The following is a 14,179-nucleotide window of genomic DNA, read 5'->3' as shown; positions in this document are numbered from 1 at the left end:
TCGGCAGGTATTACTGGATAATTTGTCACCAGCTATGGAAAGTTGCTGTTCAGTTAATAAAAAATGGCCAAATTTCTGACCTGGAGGAAGTGGAAGGGTCCTGAGGGTAGCATACCCTGTTCCCCCTCAGTCACACTGGCTAGAGTCCACCCGCCTTTCGCCAGGCTGTCTAGAATGCTGTGTTTATCTAATGTCAGGTCTGTTGTGTGAAGCACGTGAATTCCGTGCGGAGCTGGGCTGATGTCACTTGTACCTTGTACGTGTTTAAAACTACAAATACCAAGATAGAAAAAATCCAGAACAATATCAATAATACCCACACCACCACTTAGCAGACGCACATTAGAGCACCACTCAGTACCAATCAGGGCTAATAAGAAGAGATGGAGGTGACATTTTCACTTAGTCCATGTCATGTTAGATTTAGAAAAAGCAAGCATTCAGGATTGTTTGTAAAAATTACATTGAAAACTACATTGGAGCTTGTCAGCTACCCCACTCCCGGCTTCTCACATTACCTTTTCTGACCAAGCTCCTCATCTCCTTGCAGCTGCCCCACTGACCTGTCTTTGAGCCTGCACGTATGTCTACACTGCAATTAAACACCTGTGGCTGGCCCTTGTCAGCTGGCTCAGGCTCAGGACACTTGGGCTGTGGGACTGTAAAATTGCAGTGTAGATGTTCAGGCTCTGGGACTGCATGAGAGGGGAAGGACCCAGAGCCCAGGCTCCAGCCCAAGCCCGAATGTCTACACCACAATGTTACGGCCCCGCAAGCCCAAGTCAGTTGACATGGGTCAGCCACAGGTGCTTAATTACAGTACAAACGTACCTGAGTGACCTAATGGCTCTGTCACTTGGCCCCCTTTTGGACACCCCCTAAATGTCTCACATTTCTCCTGGTGATTCTTGTTTCCCTTGTGTGTGTATTTCATGTCTTCCGCTCACCATTGTTTGCTCTCCAGAAACCTGGCAGCTTTTAGGGCCAGGGCACCTGCTGCTCTGTCTCCTCACTCCTCCAGCACAGAGCACTGATGTTAGGCTTTTGCCTACTGCTTGCCCCTTAGCTGGCTTGTGAGGAGGAAAGCTCAAGTGGTTAGATATTCACTTCTGTCTGCATACACACTAGAACTCTGGATACGTATCAGCGACACAGATGGCCCAAACAGACTCCCCGGTCAAACCAGCCCCTGATTTTGGAGAAGTTCCTTTCTTTGCAGCTAGCCTCTATGTGATTGCATCATGGGGGTGTGCTGAAGTCACACAACAACGAGCTGCCTAGCAAGATTACCAATAATTTTTGTTTGAAAATCTCATGAGAGCAACTTTTGGGGGCATTATTGGCACTGCTGCTCCCAAGCCTGAAAGTAAAGAAACACATGGAAAATGGAAAATATTTTTTTTAGAATGAGTTAAACTCAATGGGTTTGGATGAGCTTTGGGCACATGTTCAAGTCAGTGCTTATTTGAGCCAAACTGGTTCTGCAATCCATATTTGTGGCTCAGTGAACTTTGAAAAGAACTGTTTTAGGATGCACATGATGGCTGCTAGATTAAAGTACTGTATCTGATTCTGACTGCATGAAATGAATGTGTTGGGTTGGCCTAGAACCACAATGTAAGTTTTTAGAGAGAAGGTTTTATCAAACTTCAGACCAACGCAGATGTTCCTGTAAAATTTAAAAAATGCCACTGCTCATATTTTTTTGTTTTCATTTAAACATTCCCTGCAGTGTTTGCAATGGAAACGGTACAGCACAGTTAGTGTGAGACATTTTGAAACTGAAACTAAGTATAAACAAATGTGAATCTGACAAATGTATTTTTATTGTACAACATAAGAGAAATGCACAAGGCAAACAGCATAAATAATGAAAAGTAAGTGAGATGTTTAAAATAATCTCAGGTGTCAGTACACTTTTAACATGTTGATTTTTAAATATACGATAAATATTTCAATGACATTTTTCGTCCAAAGACCTCAAATGTACATTGAACCACAAAAACCTTCTGTGAGGTGGATGAACATTAGCTCCATCCATAGATGGAGAAACAGAGGCCAGTGTGACTTCCACAAGGTCATCCAGCAAGTTAACAGCAGTGACAGAAATAGGACCTGGAACCCTTTGCTTTAACCACAAAACCATGTTTTCTCTACTTAAAGTAGCTATTTTTGCAACACACCTATTTTCATCACTTTGGGGAATTCATTATTCTTATTGATCTTATTCTTATTGTTGTTAGTATTGAGAAATGACTACTCTGCATAATATTAATATGGAGAAATGGTGATGGTATTTGATAAATTTACTAGTATTCCTGTAGGAATGTCTGCTTGTCCTCTTTTGTCAGTGAATATGGTAATTTTTACCTCTGCCAAAACTAGGGCTAGGTGAGCCAGTTCAGAGCGAGAGAAAAACCTGGACTTTTAACCTAAATCTCAAATTGAATCCAAACCTTTTCTGACATTCAAAAAAGTTAGGATAGCTTGTTTGCTTCATTAGATTGCATTTTTGCAATTATCTCTGTCCTTTCTGGTGCTGGCTGGGTTCAGAAAGAGACATGTCAAATTGCCATGAGCATGATTGATTGTGTGGTATTTGCAGCATGACCAAAAGCAGGAATTACTTGAAATCTTACCAGACCCTGTTCTTGTAAGATTTTCAGGCTGAAGAGGTTCAGATAATTGATTAAAGGCTCAGGGAAGCATCCAAATGTTTGGGTGCTTATTAGAACTGAGTATCCTAATCTCTAGTCACCCATTACTAAGAAAATGTCTCAAAGCACATTTTTGCTATTCATGAATGAAGTCTTATGCTGCTAATCCCAGCGTGAAGTAGATAAGTATTCATATCCCCATTTTACAGAACAAGTGACTGAGGCACAAAGTGGACAGTTGATTTTCCCAAGGTCCCATTGTGAGTTTGTGACAGAGCCTGTCCATCCACATGGCTAAAATGCTCATCCAGGCTTGCATCATCTCACATCTCAATCATGGCAACATCCTCATCTCTGGCTTTGACAAATACAATATTGTCCCACTCATACCCATTGAGAATGCTTCTGCAAAGATCATTTTCCTATCCCATCGCTTTGCCCATATTGCTCCTCTTTTGCATCCCTCCACTGGGTTCCCCTTCTCTTCCCCCATCAATCATAAACTACTTGTTGTTACTTTCCAGGCCCTTCATGACCAATCCCCACTTGATGTATCATCTCTGGTTCATTATCAAAAGGTCCGCTCCTGCCTCCAGTCAGCCCATCATACCAGCCTACGGCACCCACTCGTTAAATTTTCTTTGTGCTTTCTCCAACGCTGCCCTCCGTGCTTGGGAGGAGCTCCCCATACACATCTGCAAAGCTACCTCATTATCCACCTTCAGAACCCTCCATAAAACTCTCCTTGTAAGTCTTCGGGCCTGTCTCTTTTTCTGTGTTTAGACAGCGTAGAGCCCAGTGAAGCCCTCACTTCAGGCTGTGGCCTCTAGCACTTCAGTAATACAAAGACATAAGCCCTGCTGTGCCCTGGTCAGGGGCCAGTGGAGCCACAGCCCAGCAGCTAATCTGTGAAGTTAGGTGGAGGATTGAGTCCCCTCACCCTCCAGCACAGCTACACTAACCAGTGCTCCTGGGCCATAGGAAGGGCCCACGCCCAGGACACAGGAGGGTGGGGACAGAATTTGGCTCTTAGAATAAAAACAGCAAAAGGAAAAGCCTCTTGGCAGTTCTGTTACAGAGCTACACTTGCTAGAAGGAAGTGAGTGCCGCTTGGACATGAGATGGAGGAGACTCCCTTGCAAGCGCAGGCTGATGCTGACCCAGCCAGGTTCTCTCAGGTTTCCCTTATAGGTGACAAGCATTTTAGAGAGCAGGTTGGGGGAAGGGCAGTTCTGAGTCTCCTGCTGGCATCTCCTGCAGTGTCACTTTATTCCTTGACAAGCTGGTGCACAGCCAAGTGGGATACGCATTGTGTTTCACACTGGCAACAGATACACGGAAAGCCTTAGAGTGCTGTCCTGCAGGACTGAGATTACTACGGCTCTGTTTGGTAACACGTCTTTGTCTTTGCATGATAGCTGCTCTGCCTCCCTGCCTCTCACCCAACGTGAACCACACTCCTATTACTTCAATGTGTCCCACAACTCCCTTAAGTCAAGCGCCTCACCCTCCCTGTCCAGGATGGATTGGCTATGCACCCCGTCTCTCTCTCTGAGCCATTGTCCCTGTTTCCTTATCCCTAGTTTGAGCTCCAGTGCACCCCACCTCCTTCCTACCCAAGGATGATGTTGAGAAGCAGGGGCTGCTGGGTCACATTGTGCGGATAGGTCAGGCAGGTGAAGGTGTTCCCAGCCAAAAGGAGACAAAGTGCCTTGGGAATTGCTGTTTCTAAGACTCCTCATTTGCATTTGTCTCACAGCAGTTCTTCCCCAGTTAGCATCCCCAACCCCTAAAATCCCTGTGAATTAGACGACTCCCAGACGAAGCCCACCTGATTAGCAAGGGGTAAATGTAATGAATGTAGCCCAGCTTCATCCAGCCTCTTTCCCCTTGTGGGGGTCTCCACACATGTTTTTATTCTAAATGAGTGTTATTGGGACATCGGCTTGGTAGGCACCTGAGGATCAATGAGTCCTGTCCCCACCCTATTGCAGGCAACCCTGTTTTCACAGATGTCTCTGTCCTTCCCAGTTCTGGCTGGTACTAGCAGTGCCAAGAAGGGATGTGTTCCCAGTATTTCCAGCCTCAAATGCTGCAATCTCACACTAAGCATGCTTGACACTGCTATAGTGCCGTCCATGGAGCGATCTCAAAGCACTTCCCAAACATCAGTGACTTAACCCACATGATACTCATGTCGGTAGACAAGTGCTATTTCCGTGGTGTGGGTGGGGAAACTGAGGGCTGGAGCATTAAAGTGACAGAGCAAGTCAGTGGCGGAGTCAGGAAGAGGAGGCCTCAGAGAGCTGACTCCCTGCAACACGGTCCCGCCGTCCTCCACAGAGAGAGCCTGACATTTCCAGACTGGTTTAGCAGACTGAATAACTCCGCATAAGGCTTTGGGATGTTTAGTGAAACTCTTTGTCACTTACCATAACAAAGCATTTTGACCCATGGTAAGGCCATGTGGGCAAATTGTGACCCTGTATCAGGAAACAGTCTATCTGTAAGTCTGCATTGCCATTCACGTGAGCTGTCATCACTAACACTGGTTTCAGAGTAGCAGCCGTGTTAGTCTGTATTCGCAAAAAGAAAAGGAGTACTTGTGGCACCTTAGAGACTAACAAATTTATTAGAGCATAAGCTTTCGTGAGCTACAGCTCACTTCATCGGATGCATTTGGTGGAAAAAACAGAGGAGAGATTTATATACACACACACAGAGAACATGAAACAATGGGTTTATCATACACACTCTCCTTACAGTGTGTATGATAAACCCATTGTTTCATGTTCTCTGTGTGTGTGTATATAAATCTCTCCTCTGTTTTTTCCACCAAATGCATCCGATGAAGTGAGCTGTAGCTCACGAAAGCTTATGCTCTAATAAATTTGTTAGTCTCTAAGGTGCCACAAGTACTCCTTTTCTTATCACTAACACTGACTGCCTGGGAATTGTCCACCCTCCCCACCTGTTAGATCTTGTCTTTTAGACACTGAGCTCTTTGAGGCAAGGATTGTTGCATGTTTGTACAGCACCTAGCAAAATGGGGCCTAACCTGGTTGAGACTTGTATGTGCTCCCACAATCTGCATGTTAAATAACAGGAATAATGTTCGCATTCGCTTATGTTCAGACTAGAAGGTGTTAGGAGAAAGCCTTTCCTCCAGCCTTACCCATCTCTGAGAGACAGAGGAGGGAACCCTGGAAGAACTGCCAGGCTCCTTTTCTTGCCTGGTGTCTCCCGACCTTATCAAGCTAATTGGAGTTGACAGCCAGGAGTCCAGGGTGCAATCCACATTGAAAGCTGCCTGTTGAGGCTGATAAAAACAGAAATCAGGACTGGTTAATAATTAAGCTGCTGTTTGGCAGCGTTCACCTTGACAGACTTGACCTGCCAAATTAAAAATGGTCTTTAAAAAAACTATCATAGCCCTTGTTATTTTTCTGTTGAGGAGGGGAAGGGAGAGTTTTATGCACTCAGATGCACTCAGATGTAGAGAGGCACATGAAGGTAGGAGCATTTGATCGTATCCCTCCTCCTGAAGGCCTCCCAAATTTATCCAATGAGCTCTTGGACACTGCAGCTGGACATACACCCCCTGCAGGGAATACTCCTCTGGGTTCAAGGACCTGTATTTTAGGTCAACCCAGACTTAAATTTAACTTTGGTATTTCCTGCCAATGTAGCATGTACTGCTTAGAACAAAGGACAGGGAGCTAGGACAATTGGGATCTATGCCCAGCTCTACTGTTTATTTGCTCTTTGGCCTTGAGAAATTCTCCTCCTTGCTCTGTGCTTCAGTTTCCTCATCTGTAATGTAGGGACAATAATAGTTCTCTGCCTCACAGTGAAGATACTGGTTGGGAGGCTTCATCAGAGAATCACTAAGATGTGAGAGACAGAGGGCTTGTCTTCACTGGGGTAAGTTGACCTACATTACGCTACTCCAGCTACGTGAATAACATAGCTGGAGTTGACGTAGCTTAGGTCGACTTATCCTGGTGTCTTCTCTGTGCTGAGTCGACAGGAGATGCTCTTCAGTTGACTTCCCTTACTCTTCTGGGAGAGCTGGAGTACCCCGCGGGGTCAACCGGAGAGTGCTCTGCCATCGATTTAGCGGGTCTTCACTAAACCCGCTAAATCGACCCCTGCTGCATTGATTGCAGCAGCGTCCATCTCCCCGTAGAGGAGACAAGCCCTGAGAAGGTGACGTGTGTTGGTTAAGTCCTGTATGTGTATATTAAGCATAACAGGTGAGATGACCTCTTATTCATGGACAAATGGCATATTCATACTGCTGGATCTTGCCATGGCATTTGATACTCCTAGTCTGTGCCAGTGGGTTGACAAGATTCTCTGAGATGATACCAATCTTTCCTCTCAAAACAAACACCCGAGAATCAGGATAAGCAACTACACTCTGCCCTCATCTGTAGAGTCCCAAAAGTTTCAGTCCTCTCCTCCATCCGATTTTGCATGAAGGGTACATGAATCTGCAGGAAGAGAACATGCAATAGCACAGTCTCAGGTGACAGCTATATGCAGATGATGCCTAGCTCTACATTTCTTTAATATTCAACACTATCAGCACCATCTCTCAGATACCATGGAGTAATTGACCCCTGGATGAAGAATGGTTGGCTGAAACTCAGTGTGGAGAAGATGGAGGTTATGGTGATGGCTAGCGGGAAGCACAGGAGAAGTGTCTTGCACTTATCAAGAAAGATCAGGCCTTTTTGACCTCTTCTCTGCTTCTAGGTGTCTAAGTGGTTGCAACTCATAACAATGCCCTCTTCCATCTACAGGTGGCCCACGCCACTCAGTCCACTGAGAGCACAACACCCAATGCTCCACTGTGTGCATTGGCTCTTGTGAAACACAGAATCAAAATCAAGGTTTTTAGTCCTGATTTCCAAAGCCCTCCAGGGGACTGGCGAAGGTTACCTGAGGATCTGGCTCTCTCCATGTGACCATGACTGCCATTAACAATTATAGTACAACAGAACAATACAACTGTGAGCCATAAGGGTGACACACATGAGTGCAGGAGACAGACTGTTCTTCCCAGCTGCCTGTCAATTATGGATCTCACAGCAGAATGACCATGGGCCTCATCACCCACAGAACAAATCACAAAACTCACTTAATTTACTTAGATTTTCCACAATAAATAAAACAAACAAATAGAAGGGAGAATGAAAAAACAAAGCAATAATTTGTTTTAAAAAATCTGAGACTTGAAGGTGGCTCAGCTATTGTGGTGATGAGCATGCAATAACTCTTGGATTTAGTGCCCAGAAATGTTGGGTTTTCTGTCTTGCTACCAGACACTGAATTGGTCGTGTAGGTGGCACCCACAGGTGTCACTTACAGACATATGGTGAGTAAGATACCGTTCAGTTGATACATGTGGCTCATACTGTCAACATTGTAGATATAAAGCATCCAGACATAAGATTGCTTCTTAAATTAGCATGGAGAACTGGTGGAGATACAGAGGCTGAGTTAAGATTGTTTGGGGTACTTCAGCTCTGCACTTCAGTACTTTGAGGATTTTTTGAAGTTTAAACTTAACTTAGAATTTCACTGACTTTCTAATGTTTGGTGTTTTTTTAAAAAATACATATTTGAAGCTTTCCTTTTCCCCTTCACTTATTGAGACATATCTACAGACTGGGTCCCATCTTAATGAATCATCTAGGAATTTCCTTTGATGCTTTCATTTCCAAACATTTTCTACTAAGTGTTCTGTGACATGAGCCTCTTAATTACCTAAAAACAAAATGTGCAATAGGAACCCCTAGGCATGTAGCAAAGGGCCAAAAGGCAGGGCATTGTCCTCTGGTGCTGCTACCCAGACCTAACTGTACTCCTGCCTCTGCCACTCTGTGGCCTCTGGTATCCTCTCCCCTTGCATGGTACCCTGTCCTGTGCCCATTGCCTCCCAGCTCCTTGTCTTAGAGCTCCATTGTGCCTCGTTACTACTGGCTTTTTGCCAGTTGCTGCTGCCTCTGTTGCTCTGTTCAGTTTACCAACTTATTCCAATCTGCTGAAAAGAGGATTGCCAACTGTAAAACTTGAGAGGTCTGCTGCGACACTTTGAAGTACATTATTGATTTCAAAAGATGGATGTATTTGTGTCTCCTTTTATGATAGATTAATGTTGTATCAACTGCCTTAGGATTCCTTGTGTATTTCATAAACTCCGCAGGCCTTGTAGGGTTTATAACATTTGCAATCAATCTGGCAGGGTTTGTGAGTCCAGGCAAGGTTTATAAAAAGAGTTCAGGTGGAGTTTATAATCCCTGTATGACTTCTTGTGAGGAATAGGAGATCTGATGGAATCTGTACAGGATTCATAAAACCTCAGTGTCTGTGACATTACCTGGGATGTTTATAAACTGTACAGGAATCCCTGAGTAACTCCTGCCTCAGTGCTTGGCCAGAGCAAGACTCCTCTGTGTTGTATCCTCCCACTTCTTAGAGCCCTCCCACTCAGGTTCAGAAAGTCAGCAGTCTGAAATTTGTGTTGTCAAAGTGGCCACGTGCTAGGACTCTGAGTGGCATCCTGACACCCCTTGTTGATGAGATGAGGCTTGTCAGTGGGATGACGCTGGCGACAACCGGACCGTTTTGTCAATCTCCAAATCTACTTGTTTGAAGGCGGTTGGTTGATTGGTTGTTTTATGAAATTCCTTGAAACTTGTCAAATAATAACGGTGAGACGTGTTCATTAATCAGAGCAGCCTCCAAAGTCTGGAGAAGGCTCTTGGCTCCAGCCTGCAGATCAGAAGGATGCAGCTCATCAGCAGCAGGAGACGTAGGAGCATTCCCTCCAGAAATCCCAGCATCATCGGGAGACTCCTGTTGACTAGCACTAGTAGTCATCTCTGCAGCCCCAGCACCAGAGGGAGAATCCTACAACTGGCTGTCATCAGGAGAAGCAACCGTACCCATTTCAGCAGCCCCATGAGCAGAAGGTGATGGATGCTGCTGACCTAACTGTGGAGTATCCACCTGGCTGGCCCCAGCAACAGCAGCACTGGTACCTGCTGGCCAGAAGCAGCAGTGTCCAGCTCATGAGCAGCTCAGGGACTCAGAGCAGGCACAACTTCTGTGCTAGCATTCAGATAGTCATTTCTGGCCTCTTACACTGGATGCCAGTTCTGGTTGGCCTCTTCTGACTGTTCAATCACTTGCTGCTGGTACAGCTGCCTAAACCTCTATCCCTCCTGCTTTGCTTTTGCTGTTCCTGCAGCATGTCTTGGTCCCTCTGCTGGATTTACCCGCCCTTCTGCAAATTCCTGCTCTCTCCTATACAGGGCACATACCCACTCACCAAGAGCAGATTTTAATCAGCAAAGCACATCATGGGCTTGTGCCATCCTAAGTTCAAATGCTGAAGTAGCAGCAAGGAACCCACCATCACCACCTTGCTGCTGCAGCTAGTTCCCCGACTCTGCCCTAGTCACTGGCTCTCCGTTTCAGCCTGTCAATGGCAGTGGGCTTGATGGGCCTCCAGTCAGCAGCCATTCAGTGTCATACTGTCAGTTGACCACATGGCTGCAGGATTTTATAAATAAGCCTGTGGAATTGGTAGAGGTGGTTTCCCATGGGACCTGATCCTGAGGGCCTAGCCACACTGCAGACAGCTCCTGAAGATAAAACGTGCCAAGTGTCCGCAGGCAAGGGACTGTGTTCCTGCACAAGCAGCAGGTACAGGTATTCCCATACCTCAACGACTGGCTCATCAAGGGCCACTCCAGGTCTCAAGTGGAGACACAAGTCGACTTCATAAGAGTGACGTCCAACAAACTGGGCCTTCTTTTGAATGAGGGGAAATCAATGCTGTCTCTGGTTCAGAGGATAGAATTTGTAGGGGCAGTACTGGACTCAACACAAGCCAGGGCATACCTCCCGGAAGCAAGGTTTCGGTCCCTGGGTGACATCGTATGAGGTCTCAGGCAGTTCCCCACCACCACAGCAAGGAATTGCCTGAAACTTCTAGGACACATGGCAGCCTGTACCTACGTCGTACAACATGCCAGACTCAAGCTTCGGCATCTTCAGTCTTGACTAGCGTTGGTGTATTGGCCAGCCCATGACAATTTGGACAGGGTCATGACCCTGCCCCACCAGGTTCTCAACTCCCTCCTGTGGTGGCTCAACCCACAGGTAGTATGTGCAGGGGTCCCCTTCTCCAGCCCTCAGCCGTCTCTCTCCCTAATGACGGACACGTCATCACTGGGCTGGAGAGCACTTCTGGGAGACCTCAGGACTCAAGGCCTCTGGTTTCACACAGAGCTCGCTCTTCACATCAATGTCAGAGAGCTGAGAGCAGTGCGCCTGGCATGCCAGACTTTCTGTACCCACTTATCAGGGAAATGTGTATCAGTAATGACAACACCATGGCAATGTTCTATATCAACAAACGGGGGGTGCACGCTCCTCTCCCCTGTGCCAGGAAGCCCTCATGCTGTGGGACTTCTGTGTAGAACATTTGATACATCTGTAAGCATTGTACCTCCTTGGAGTATAGAACGAGTTGGCGGACTCTCTCAGCTGATCTTTTCACAGCCACGAGTGGTCCCTTCGCCCAGACATTGCGATCTCAGTCTTCCATTAGCGGAGGTTTCCCCAGATAGACCTGTTCACCACGCGATGCAACAGGAAGTGCCAGCAGTTTTGCTTCTTCCTGAATGACAGCCTGGGCTCCATCATGGATGTGTTCCTCTTCCCATGGGAAGGCCGTTCCCTACACGCTTTTCCGCCCATCCCTCTCGTTCACAAGGTGCTCGTCAAGATATGGAGGGAACAAGCTTCGCTGATATTGATAGCTCCAGCATCCGAACCTCAAGTCGCTGCACCTCACAGCGTAGAAGCTCCATGGTTGAACCCGATGGAGATCTCTTGCTCTGTCTCAGTTAGACAAGTCCTCCTAGGCAGTAGAAAACCCTCCACGAGGGCTACCTACCTTGCTAAGTGGAAGAGATTTTCAATCTGGTCCGTGCAGCATCATTCATCCCTGATGCTCGCCTCTGTGCCACTTATCTTAGACTATCTTCTCCATCTCAAGCAGCAGGGGCTGTCCATGTCATCAGTAAGGGTTCATTTGGCCGCCATCTCTGCCTTTCATCCAGGCACAGAGAGCCGCTCAGTCTTTGCTAACCCTATGGTCAGCCATTTCCTTAAAGGTCAGCCTGTCCCAGCTTGGGACCTCAATCTGGTCCTTTCCAGACTCATGGGACCGCCCTTTGAACCTTTGGCAACATGCTCCCTGCTCTCTTTCTCCTACAAGGTAGCATTTCTGGTAGCGATAACTTCAACCAGAAGGGTGTCTGAGCTCAAGGCCCTGACATCAGAGCCCACTTACAATGTGTTCCATAAGGACAAGGTCCAGCTCAGGCCTCACCTGGCTTTCCTTCTGAAGGTTGTTTCCCAGTTTTTCACCAACGGGGACATCTACCTCCCAGTGTTCTATTCTAAGTGGCATTTGAGCAGCATGGAGCAAAGGCTTCACCCATTGGATGTCGGCAGAGCGCTAGCCTTCCACATCGAGAGAATGAAACCATTCTGAAAGTCTGTCCAGTTATTCATGGCAGTGGCAAACAGAATGAAGGGTCTTCCCGTTTCTTCTCAACAGATTTCGTCATGGATCACATCCTGCATCTGTGAGTGCTACAACCAGGCAGGGGTGCCTGCTCCTCCAATCACTGTGCACTCCACCAGGGCCTTGGCCTCTTCAGCGGCGTTCCCGACACAGGTTCCTACCCAGGAAATCTGCAGAGCAGCGACATGGTCCTCCATACACACTTTCATCACGCAATATGCAATCACCCAGCAGTCCAGGGATGATGCAGCCTTTGGAAGGGCAGTGCTCCAATCAGTGGACAATTCTGACCCCACCTCCTGAACTTGAGCTTGGGAGTCACCTGATTGGAATGGACATGAACAAGCACTCTAAGAAGAAAAAAGGGTTTAGTCGCCTTCTCTTAACTGTTGTTCTTTGAGATGTGTTGTTCATGTCCATTCCAATACCTACCCTCCTACCCCTCTGTCAGAGTAGCCAGTAAGAAGGAACTGAGGGGGTGGCAGGTCAGCAGGGCTCTATATTGAGTGCCATAAAGGTATGACTCCAGGGGGCGCCCACGCAACCCGACGGATGCTGCTATGGGAAAAATCTTCCGGCTACCGTGCACATGCGTGCGCCCACCCCTGATTGGCATGGACACAAACAACACATCTCAAAGAACAACAGTTACGCAAAGGTGAGTAACGGTTGTTTCATGAGGCTCTCCTACTCTGTCCAGGCCTTTTTTCACCCTTGCTCCCAAACATGTGATGCCAGTATATTGAGATTGGCCAGGAGAACTCTTCCATCCTTAATATGTGCGTTTGCACATAAAGCCCAAAAGTCACATGAAAGGAAGTTCCACCCCAAGCAGCCATGTGAACAAAAACCTATCACATGGAAGTCAGTGGGAAAGCAAACAAACATGGCCAGGTCCAATCACAATTCAGCATTTGAAGATAAATTCATGAATAATCATTCCCCCCTTCATCCTAATGCCAGTCTTCACTTTCATTTTGTTAGCTGAGCAAGCTGCGGCGGGGGGGGGGGGGGGGAGGGGGGAAGGAACCATAATTAGCACCATAGACAGCATCCACATCAATGGATTAGTTGATTCTGCGTTGTTACCATGGACAACACCACATGGGGAGCCTTCAGGGTATCATCCAGGACCAGAGACAGCACCACAAGGGGCTGTCTCAGTGGATTGCTCCTCAAAGGCAGCACCACATGGGGCATCTTGTTTCCCACCTTCAGAAGCTTGGGAACACTTTTTACTCCATCAAGGATTAATCATCCAGGTTTATATGAAAAGAAAGCCCTCTTGGTCGCTGACCTATTTTTTCCTGTACATTTTCCAGTGATAGGAATCCCCCAGGAAATGCACAATGTGACATAAACATAATTACAGTGTAGAGTGAAAGAATTAAGAGTGTGTGTGCCTGCCCCTTTGAATATATATCTGGGTGAGAGTTAAAGCAAGCCCTGAATGGAACAGACTGCTCAAAGCAATTTTCTAATCAAAGGGGAATAAAAAGATTCTATCTCTTGTTCAATTCAAATGAGAAAACATGTCTGCACATTAACATTTTCTTAAAAGGGCTCTTGTGCTAAAGCATAACAAGAATTCAATCCCACTAAAGCTGTGGTTGCTGAAGCAGGGGGAGGAATAGGGGGGTGTCTGTCAGACTAATAAAGGGGTTCAAGACAGAGTAAAGGACAATTTTTTATTTTTTTAAGCAATTATTTATGTCCTGTGGTATATACTGAAATTTACGTCCCCTGGTATATACTGGCCTTTTCTCCCTGAGATCTTTTGTGTTTTCAGTGAATTCTTGGCTTTTGCTCCTCAAAAACTTGGATGTTTTTATTAAAAATCTTAATAGAAACAATGTATTAGCAGGCTGCCAGTGAAAATGAGGGCAGCCCTGCAGGCGCACACTTTTTC

General features: G+C 46.4%; 1 protein-coding gene across 6 annotated transcripts in view; it reads left to right on the top strand.

Moving 5' to 3' along the window:
- The window catches only part of SLC8A3 (solute carrier family 8 member A3), a 185,984-nt gene that overhangs the window by 159,737 nt on the left and 12,068 nt on the right, over window positions 1-14,179 (top strand). The window lies entirely within an intron of this gene.

Source organism: Dermochelys coriacea, chromosome 6 (assembly GCF_009764565.3).
Source record: "Dermochelys coriacea isolate rDerCor1 chromosome 6, rDerCor1.pri.v4, whole genome shotgun sequence".
NCBI classification, from domain to species: domain Eukaryota; kingdom Metazoa; phylum Chordata; order Testudines; family Dermochelyidae; genus Dermochelys; species Dermochelys coriacea.
The sequence above is the reverse complement of the archived record's forward strand: the minus strand, read 5'-3'. Positions and strand labels throughout refer to the sequence as shown.